At 40.7% G+C, this 11,390-nt stretch overlaps 1 protein-coding gene across 1 annotated transcript in view; it reads left to right on the forward strand.

Annotated features, from left to right (window-relative positions):
* ADAMTS16 (ADAM metallopeptidase with thrombospondin type 1 motif, 16) overlaps positions 1 to 11,390 on the forward strand; it is a 195,796-nt gene that overhangs the window by 26,219 nt on the left and 158,187 nt on the right. The gene's annotated exons all lie outside the window — the stretch shown is intronic.

Consider the following 11,390-nt stretch of genomic DNA (forward strand, 5'->3'; position numbering starts at 1 on the left):
ATTTTCTGAATGTTGAGCTTTAAGCCAACTTTTTCACTCTCCTCTTTCACTTTCATCAAGAAGCTTTTTAGTTCCTCTTCACTTTCTGCCATAAGGGTGGTGTCATCTGCATATCTGAGGTTATTGATATTTCTCCTGGCAATCTTGATTCCAGCTTGTGCTTCTTCCAGCCCAGCGTTTCTCATGATGTACTCTGCATATAAGTTAAATAAGCAGGGTGACAATATACAGCCTTGATGGACTCCTTTTCCTATTTGGGACCAATCTGTTGTTCCATGTCCAGTTCTAACTGTTGCTTCCTGACCTGCATATAGGTTTCTCAAGAGGCAGGTCAGGTGGTCTGGTATTCCCATCTCTTTCAGGATTTTCCACAGTTTATTGTGATCCACACAGTCAAAGGCAGTGGTAAAGAATTCACCTGCCAATTCAGGAGACACAAGAAATGTGGGTTTGATCCCTGGGTCAGGAAGATCCCCTGGAGTAGCAAATGGCAACCCACTCCAGTATTCTTGCCTGGAAAATTCCATGGACAGAGGAGCCTTGCAGGCTACAATCCACGGGATCACAAAATAGTTGGGCACGGCTGAGCAACTGAACACGCATATACTTGATGTGACCATATTTTTCTATTAGGTTACCATTCATTGTAAACAAACCAAGAAAATGAGATGATTAGAGAAATTTAAGTATAAAATCTTGATTTTATTCCATTTACCTTACTTTTCAAGTGATGAACCTGAGATTCAAAGAGATGAAATGACTTGGTCAATATTATAAAGGCAGGTAAGGTTTAGGAAGTTCTAGGATGTTTGTCTTTAGATTCTCCATCCAGGGATGTTTTCACTGTAACAGAAATGGATACTATTAGTTTTCATTACAAGGAAGAGTCAATTGAAGACTTTATATGTTCAAATATATGCCAAAGATGTTAATGATAAAGCAAGTGATCCTTGTTCTGGAGATCTGGGGCAGGTAGCATAGGGAGAAGACAGAGTGGGATGCTCAGTTATGGTTAGTGTTTGGTACTCCTGATATCTTTTTGTTGGAAGTAAGTGCCTCCCCCATATGGCAGCTCCCATATAAGCACTCTCTGTGGCCAGTACAACATTTACTGTGAGGATCACTGGAATGGTGCTCATCTCCACAACCAGTATGACCAGGATTTTCTACGAGGCAAAGTTCAACCTGAGAACAGCCTTATGATCCCCTGGAGGAGCCAAGATGTGATCCCTCTAAGGGATGATTCATGTCTGGAATTTTTCAAAGGACCTGAAACCTACTTTTTAGAGAGTGGCTATTTCAGAGAAAGTCCATGCCAGAGAGAATATAAAAAGGAGGTCAGATGAAGGCAAGGTCCTTAAAGTGTGATCCTGTCTTGCCTGAGGTTTGACCAGAGCAGTCTGATTGTACCTGCATAAATCACATGTAACATTTTTCTTCTTAAATATCTCTTTCAACAAGAGGACCTCCCTGATCCCCCCCCACCACCATCTAAAATTGCCTATTCTTCTTCTTTCACATGTACTTCCTATTCCCTTCCCAGATTTATGTTTCTACTCAGATTTATCATTATCAATATTAATTATAGCTTGGTTAGGGACACAAACCACATAAACTAATTGAAAAGAGAGAATTAATACAGTGCATTAATCGGATATTAAAAAACTAAAAACAGAAAAGTAAAATACCCAGACATCACAGCATAGCAAGTGCAGGAAGTAGCCACTGGACCTAAAGTTGAGGGACTGAGGAAGAAGTTAGGATCATTAAAATTTAGATGCTTGGAGCTGGGCTCAAACCCCTGAGGAGGAGGACTTGGCCCACTGGTGCCAGGACTGGGAGGGGGCACCTTGCAGCTGGGTTTTTAAGTCACCTGTATACTGCTGTAAGCTGCTATCACTGCCAATTACTAGAATCAACTGCCACTGCCAGGATGAAACCAAGCTGACAGGAACAGGAAGCAGGCAGGAAGTCCATGTTGGGCAGATAGAATTCTACAGGGGCTGGACAAGAAGTCCACATGGAACAGATAGGAAGTCTACTGGGTAGACAGGAAGTCCACAGAAACCAGGCAGGAAGTCAATAAGTGGTAGACAGGAAGTTCATGAGGAGCAGATAGAGCGTCCACAAATCCACAAGCAGCAGGCAGGAAGTCAATTGGGAGCAGACAGGAAGTTCATAGGATGCAGACAGGAAGTAGATGGGAAGAAAGGAACACATTCTTCCACCTTCCTAGTTCTATCCAATCCCGCATTGTGTTGGCTGTTATTAAAGATGAGTAGAGAACAGGGGGAACACTGAGTCTTCTCCAACACCACAGTTCAAAAGCATCAATTCTTAAGTGCTCATCTTTCTTCACAGTCCAACTCTCACATCCATACATGACCACTGGAAAAACCATAGCCTTGACTAGACAGACCTTTCAAATCCTCAATAAAAAGGTATTCTATGAACAAATTATTTTTTAATGGAGAAATGGAAATTCTGCTGCTTTGCAAAAATCATTTGCACAGGCACTGCTCGGAAGAGGTGTGGGGGAGGAAAAACAAAGCATAGTAGGAACATCACAGCCCTATTTAGGGAAAAGGCTGGACCTCAAGAAATAGATCTCCCGAGGCCTGGTAGCAGGCATATTACTGTGAGAGGGTGGAGCTGTGAGACCCCTGCATGCAGACATTCCTCCCCTGAGATGGGCTGTTCTTGCCCTTCTTCCTGACTTGATTAAAATAAAGTCCGCTAGTGCACTGGGACGACCCAGAGGGATGGTATGGGGAGGGAGGAGGGAGGAGGGTTCAGGATGGGGAACACATGTATACCTGTGGCGGATTCATTTTGATATTTGGCAAAACTAATATAATTATGTAAAGTTTAAAAATAAAATAAAATTAAATTAAAAATAAAATAAAATAAAGTCCCATGTGTTGCTTGCCTGGAGAGAGAAGCATCACACTGTGAGTTTCCTCAGTAGTCTGGAAGTAGTATTTCATTGCTTACTACACAGGAATAAGTTGGCACTCAGGGCTCCTGTGTGTGTGTGTGTGTGTGTGTGTGTGTGTGTGTATAGTGTCTGTGAGTCTGGTTACTCTAAACCACTTCTGAAGGAGATATTGGAGTATCATCATCTACAGGCCTGAGGCCAGGCTCGGTATCAACGTGAATTTACACACTTAGTGGATCTCGTCTTTGCTCATTCTGGACAACGGCCATTCTCAGTAATCCCACCCCAATTCTCAGGTTCCCTGAGCCTCAGAGCTCAACTATATTAGTATTTGCTTTTCTACTTCTACTCCAGTTCCCAGTTATTCCAAGTACATGTCATTTTTGCTGATTTTATTCCTTTGTTTAATAACAGTATTCATTCTTTGTCCTTTATTGCACATACTTTTCACTACTCAAGGGCTTGTTTTTAATATTATAAGAATAACATGTATTTTAAAGACATTAAGTAACTCCATGTTTTAAATTAGTAGCAAAATCAATGCTAATTTCATTTTCTCTATTTCTGTGAAATTATAGGAAAACTAACTATAATATCTCATTTTAAAAATGACAATCTAAAGAAATGTAGGCAGGATTTTTTTTTTGTATAGTTAATTGACAGTGAAGGAGCATGTCCAGTGAGGTATGAACTGTCAATATAGTAAAAGTTACCAGTTTTGAAACAAAAATTACTGAAACAAAAACTAAAAGAAAAATACAAGCTGTTACCAGATTTGCAGTCATGTTAAAATGACTGGCTGCCTTTAGTTTTAAAAACAGTACTGAAATAATATGGAGTAGGAAATGACAACCCACTCCAGTAATCTTGCCTTGAAAATTCCATGGACAGAGGAGCCTGGTGGGCCACAGTCCATGGGGTCGCAAAGAGTCAGATATGACTGAGGGAGTGCATGCACACATGCACACACACACGTGCACACACTAAAATAATAGAAAGCTTCAGAAATGACAGATATTATCCAATTTTCCAATTTTCTGTCACTGAATAGTTACAGCTCCATCCCTTAAGACATTAGAAATTTGGAGTAATACATGTAAAGTAACATGTAGTTTAAGTAATTGGTGATTTCTTTCAGTATGTAAAGTCTGAAAAAAATATTTGCCTTGATGACCTTAGGGTTATTTCATTTCATTATAGTTTAAATTTTCATGTGAATGCATTGTATCTTCTTCTCTTAGGTGAAAAAGCAGGGCTGTCCCGTATGTAAGCTTAAATATAGGTAAGCCTACATTTAAGTTTACACAATAGAGCACTTTGAAAGAATATTCTTAGATTTGATTGGGCTTCAGAAGTAGTCAGGGCCTCCATGCAAGGTAGTTCAAATTGGGCTCTGGGAACCATGCACAGACATGGAGACGGAGGGGTCAGAGACGGTTCTGTGAAAGTTGAGGCCAACTGCTTGCAGCCCTACCATTTTCCTAGTTTTACAGCCTAAGTGGAGGTTGAAAAGCACAGTTCCAATCTTTTCGTTCCTTTACAGCAGTATATTCCCAGAGCACTCTGGGGAAACCTACTTCCTCAGTGTGACTGAAGACGCCCTTGGAGTATGCCCTTGCCTACGATTGTAGCCTCGTAGGGAAAACTCTCCAGGCTCGAGTGACATCAGTTTCTTTCTTTAATAATAATGCTGAGCTTCTCTTCTGTTCAGGGTCTTTGCAAATGCTGTTCCTTCTGCCTGGAACACAATTCCCATCCTTCTTCCTCCAGTTAAGTGTTCTCTATTCTTTAGGCATCAGTTGGAAAGACACTTGCAGAAGTCCTATTTCTTTGATGCTCCAGACCAGGGTAAGTTCCCTTGTAATACCTTCATGACTCACTTAAAGAATGATATCAATTTAATTCTTATTTTGGTCACCAGTTTAGTATTTACCCACCTCTCTCAGTAGATAGTCAGCATCCTAATGGTAGCACTAACTGTCAGGATACCTCAAGGATCAGAGCACCCAGCAGTGTTCCTGGACCTTGGAAGGAGTTAGTAGATGAGAGGTGGGCTGAGTAGATGGGTGGATGGATGGATGGGTGGATGGAGGATCCTCGTTTCGGATACTAGTTCCAGCTATACTGGAGAAAGCTCCTGTTTCCAGAGAGAATGTGTAGTGACTGTGAAAAGCTCTGTCTAGAAACAGCTTTAGGTTAAATTTGGACAGCATGCATTTCCCAGGCACCACTCAGATTGAAGCCTGTCTGTTGAGGCCTGGGAGTGTGTCTCCACAGCAGAAAAGAGCAGAACAAGTGCTGTTCACATTCACGTAGTTTCAGAAAATGCAATCTGCAAATGAGCACTTTACAGGCCTAACCATATTAATAATTTTTCTAATGACAGAGTATCTCTAAGCAAATCCTAAATAAGAGGCATTGCAATATACTTAGACAAGAAGATATAATATGATTTATGTAAAAAAACGGTTTAAGAAACTCAGTGGCACATGTCCACCTCTTAGCCTTTTATACCTTCCTACATGAGCATAGAGATACTGTGATTTTTACAGTGTGATTTGGATGTCTCAGTCTCTTGGATGGCTGTCTTCCTTGTTTATCAAGCTTATGACCAAGGAGAATTGCCTACTGCACATGAAAATGTCTGACAAATTACATTCTTCTCATCATGAATCCTTCACAAAATGTGATGCAGCAAATTTATTCTATACTAACTTTCAGGGATGAGAAGCTGACACTTCTCATAAAATAAGAAATTTTCCATATTTACTTCATTTATTTAAGATAAGTATTAAGCAGCTATTTTATTTAGAACCAAGCTAGTCAACAAGCATTTTGGAGAAGCTGCAATTTTAGGGCTGTGGTAGTTTTTCAGAGCTGCAAGTGGAGGGAAAATCATGAACTCTTCACACATGAAGGACGATATTTACTTAGACAGACATTCAAATAAGAAGCAGAGTAAAATGACTTCTTAAGGTAAACAAAAGGTAAATCTAATGAAAAACACAGCCTTTGAAATCACACAACGTCTTGTTCAAATCTAACTTCCCTTACTACTAGCCAAATGGTTCACCACTTTCCTTCAGTTTCTTTAATTTTTAGATAACTCTGACCTCATAGGGTCACATGAGAATTAATGAGGCAACATATATAGAAAAGGCCTTATCAGAGGACTCCCAGTAGGATCTGAGCAAGTATCTGTTCTTCTCAGTAACCCCCATTACTAAACTATGAATGCAAATAAAAACATAATTAAATCTGCATCTCTATTCTTGCCCTACAAATAGGTTCATCTACACCATTTTTCTAGATTACACATATGTGTGTTAACATACAATATTTATTTTTTCTTTCTAACTTAACTTCATCTGTATAACAGACTCTAGGTCCATCCAGTTCAATTGTCACCAAGTCATGTCCGACTCTTTGCGACCCAATGGACCACAGCAAGTCAGGCCTTTCTGTCCATCACCAACTCCCAGAGTTTACCCAAACTCATGTCCATTGAGTCGGTGATGCCATCCAACCATCTCACCCTCTGTTGCCCCCTTCTCCTCCTGCCTTCAATCTTTCCCAGCATCAGGGTCTTTTCAAATGAGTCAGCTCTTCGCATCAGGTGCCAAAGTATTGGAGTTTCAGCTTCAACATCAGTCCTTTCAATGAACACTCAGGACTGATCTCCTTTAGGATGGATTAGTTGGATCTCCTTGCAGTCCAAGGGACTTTCAAGAGTCTTCTCCAACGCCACAGTTCAAAAGCATCAATTCTTCAGCTCTCAGCTTTCTTTATAGTCCAACTCTCACATCCATACATGACTAGTGGAAAAACCATAGCCTTGACTAGACGGACCTTTGTCGGCAAAGTAATGTCTCTGCTTTTTAATACGCTGTCTAGGTTGGTCATAACTTTCCTTCCAAGGACTAAGTGTCTTTTAATTTCATGGCTGTAGTCACCATCTGCAATGATTTTCATGTTAGGACATAAATATCTACCTGATTTTGTAAATTAGGGTATATAGCTGCTTTAGAATGATGTGTTAGTTTCTGCCCTACAACAAAGTGAATAATCGCTATGTATACATATGTCCCCTCCCTCTTGAACTTCCCCTGCCATCCCAGCCTTCTAGGTCACTGTAGAGTACTGAGCTGAGCTCTCTGCCTTTTGGGTTCCCACTGGCTGCCCTGTTTTACACAGGGCAATACACATGTGTTAATCCCAATCTTCCAATTCATCCCCCCTCCCCCAAGTCCACTCATCTGTTCTCTATGTCTTTGTCTCTATTCCTGCCCTCCAGTGCATAAAATTGAATATTACTCAGCCAGAAAAAGTAGTGAAAGTGGGTTATCTGTAGAGACACGGATGGACCTATGTTCCATTGTAGAGACATGGATGGACCTATGAACACCTACGTGTTTATTGGAAGGACTGATGTTGAAGCTGAAACTCCAATACTTTGGCTACCTGATGAGAAGAGCTGACTCATTGGAAAAGACCCTGATTCTGGGAAGGATTGAAGGCAGGAGGAGAAAGGGACAACAGAGGATGAGATAGTTGAATGGCATCACCAGCTCAATGGAGATGAGTTTGGGTAAACTCTGGGAGTTGGTGATGGACAGGGAGGTCTGGTGTGCTGCAGTCTATGGAGTCCCAAAGAGTCAGACATAACTGCACTTCTTAACTGAACATGAAAAATCTCCAAAATAGTTTGTTAAAGTATAAGAACAAGATTCAAAAATATCTTATTAGAATATGACTGAATACACTGTCAGGTAAGCAAATTCAAGTGGTATTAAAGAACATAGAGTGAAGCTCCACTGACCTTCAGAGAAGGCCTACAGATGGCATGGGAATAGGATTAGGACTGGATTAGAATACACTAAAACTTCTTAGGTGATTTATTGAAAGCACTTAGGATGATTAAAAGACATCATTTAAACAAGCAATTTAAAATCCAAGGGAGCTGTTTATGCACTTTTTAGAAGCATTGCTTATTTCCACACATTTGAAAGAAAGCAGTCCTCTCCTAACACCTGGGAGATTCCTTTGTGCTTACAAGGTATCATAAATGAGAAAAATGCCCAGAATAGCGGACATCTTGGCTTTGTATACTCCTGAAGCAGCCAAAGGAGCTATAAACCTTGTTTTATATGCAGAGATTATCTCTAACTGAAGCTGGGGGAGTTTTGACTATTCCCTTTGCAGGTCATCATTAGGTAATAAAATAAAAAGTGATGGAGTGCATAATAATAAGCCAAAAGAGAAGCTAGGACATTTTATGGCACCCATCTATGTGTAGCTGAAATGTACAAGTATGCATGGAAGACCTTGGAGAATGAAGGGTAAATGTTTAAGTGTATAATAAGTACTGTACAGTGTAAGCGTGGCATATATGGAAACAGAAGCCATTATATGTTCTAAAGAAGGTCAATAATATATTATAATATAATATAACATACCAATTAACCACTTGGTAGCATATTATGAATTTTTAACGTTGATACATGCCATAGTTATATATTTCCTTATTAAAAACTTTTCTGAATTTAATATCAATTATAATTTCCTACCTCTAGCTCCAAAAATATAATATGTTGTCCAATGGGGAGTAGCTTATGTGCTGTATATGCTAATAAAATTGAGCTTATTAATCCCCAACACTTTCAAGTTTGCTGTTATTAACCCAGTGGCTCAGCAGTAAAGAATCTGCCTATATTGCAGAAGATGTGGCAGGAGCTGCAGGTTCAACCCCTGGTTTGGGAAGATTCCCTGGGGAAGGAAGTGGCAGCCCACGCCAGTATTCTTTCCTGGAGAATTCCAGGGACAGAGGAGCCTGGGGGTTGCAGTCCATGGGGTCGCAAAAAGAGTCAGACATGACTGAGCGACTAAACGTACATGCATACACACATGCATGCATACACAACCCTCAGTGAAGATTTAGTAATACGTGCATCACAGCTTCCTCTATTGGAGGAGGAACTGGAGGCACTTTGTGTATGAAAACCGTAAAGGAACGACCTATGCCCATAGATTTGAAAGCGACCTACATCTAAAGGCTCAAAATGACTACAGCCCTCAAGCTGCGATTGGTGCAGGGGCTTTATGGGGATAGAAAGTTTTGCTTCAAAGTAATGAAAATACTCTCCACGTTGATTTAAAACTTTAAAAACAACAAAGCCAAACCCCAACTTCACCCCAGGCCTGTATCACAGAAGTGCATTGGTACTGGGAGGATGGGCAAACCCAGCTTCAGCCTCATCAGAAAGGCCAGGTGCCCCAGAACCCCTGTGCCTCTTTACATATGAAGGAACATATGTGTTCGAAATGGTTTGGCCACTTCTGTCTTACAATGTGAATATATCAGTAAGAATAGTTTGACAGTTTCATAGATTGCAATTCAACCACAAAAATCTCTTAAAAGCCCATCACTTAAATTCATTCTGTTCAGTTCAGTTCAGTCGCTCAGCCGTGTCCGACTCTTTGTGACCCCATGAATTGCAGCACGCCAGGCCTCCCTGTCCATCACCAACTCCCGGAGTTCACCCAAACTCATGTGCATCAAGTTGGTGATGCCATCCAGCCATCTCATCCTCTGTTGTCCCCTTCTCCTCCTGCCCTCAATCTTTGCCAATCAGAGTCTTTTCCAGTGAGTCAGCTCTTCACATGAGGTGGCCAAAGTATTGGAGTTTCAGCTTTAGCATCAGTCCTTCCAAAGAACACCCAGGATTGATCTCCTTTAGGATGGACTGGTTGGATCTCCTTGCAGTCTAAGGGACTCTTAAGAGTCTTCTCCAGCACCACAGTTCAAAAGCATCAATTCTTCGTGGTCAGCTTTCTTCATAATTCAACTCTCACACCCATACATGACCACTGGAAAAACCATAGCCTTGACTAGACAGACCTTTGTTGGCAAAGTAATGTCTCTGCTTTTGAATATGCTATCTAGGTTGGTCATAACTTTCCTTCCAAGGAGTAAACATCTTTTAATTTCATGGCTGCGATCACCATTTCATTACCATATGTAAAATAGATAGCCAATGGGAATTTGCTGTATGGTTCAGGAAACTCAAAAGTGTCTCTGTATCAACCTAGAGGGGTGGGATGGGAAGGGAGATGGGAGGGAGATTCAAAAGGAAGGGGATATATGTATACCTATGGCTGAGTCATGTTGAGGTTTGACAAAAAACAACAAAATTCTGTAAAGCAATTATCCTTCAATTAAAAAAATAATTTAAAAAAATCAGTTGTTGAGTGGCATTCCTCAGTCACATAGATCCAAGTGTGTTACTTATATTATTGTTTATGTATATACTATATCAGCTCAGTTCAGTTCAGTCACTCAGTCGTGTCCGACTCTTTGCAACCCCATGGACTGCAGCACGCCAGGCCTCCCTGTCCATCACCAACTCATGGAGTTTACCCAAACTCATGTCCATTGAATCGATGATGCCTTCCAACCATCTCATACTATATACTGTATACTAAAATAAAATCAGGGGTTAACATCCATTCTATCCAACATTGACTTCCAGCTATGAAGGTCAAGAATATTAATTACACTGTGACCTTGTATCATGTTCCACTGTGTAGTTTGCAGATTAACTCTCTCATTTGGCAATTATTCATGGTTCAGATTTCTCCTTTATCTCATGCACTCTTTGTTTGATCTTGGTTTCAAAGTCCACCCCAACAAACTTCTCCTTTCTCTGGTTTCAAGCCCTTTCATCTCTGCTTTGTCAAAGATGTGGCCCATTCCAGCTCTACAGGGCATGGAGGGGCCATGACACATCATAGATATGCGCATGTGGATAAGGTTGTGGGATCCATAAACACAGTGGATAATGTGCTCTTGTATATGTCAGGTATAGAGACAGATGTATCATAAGATTCTGGTCACTGTTGCCGTCGTGTTTAGTTGAATAGTAGTTAGAGAATTCCTTTTATGTTGAGCTAACTTTTCAAATTCCTGTGGTGTTTTAATCATCTTTCATTCACATGTTCTTTCCACTGCTTTTATTTTTTTTTTAATATTAATAATCTCACATCCCACATTTCCAGCTCTTGCCCAGATGGGTAGGCTCTGGTAATACTGTTTCTATCATAGGAAAGCGGACACATTCTTAAGCTTTGACCTGTTTCAGTTTTGTGGTTCTTGGGAAATGGTGGTTCAACTGTTCCTTGTCAACAGACAAATGGGGGAAGTGTGATGATTTCATGGGAAAGATGTTTAACTCACTTTCTTCCTCTTTCAGTCTTGTTGCTCAGTTGCTAAGTCCTGTATGACTCTTTGTGACACTGAACAGCAGCATGCCAGGCTTCCCTGTCCCTCACTCAGTTCAGTTCAGTTCAATCACTTAGTCGTGTCTGACTCTTTGTGACCCCATGGACTGCAGCATGCCAGGCCTCCCTGTCCATCACCAACTCCTGGAGTTTACCCAAATTCATGTTCATTGAG

The sequence above is a fragment of the Bison bison genome, unplaced genomic scaffold (assembly GCF_000754665.1).
Source record: "Bison bison bison isolate TAMUID 2011002044 unplaced genomic scaffold, Bison_UMD1.0 scf7180017864377, whole genome shotgun sequence".
NCBI lineage: Eukaryota > Metazoa > Chordata > Mammalia > Artiodactyla > Bovidae > Bison > Bison bison.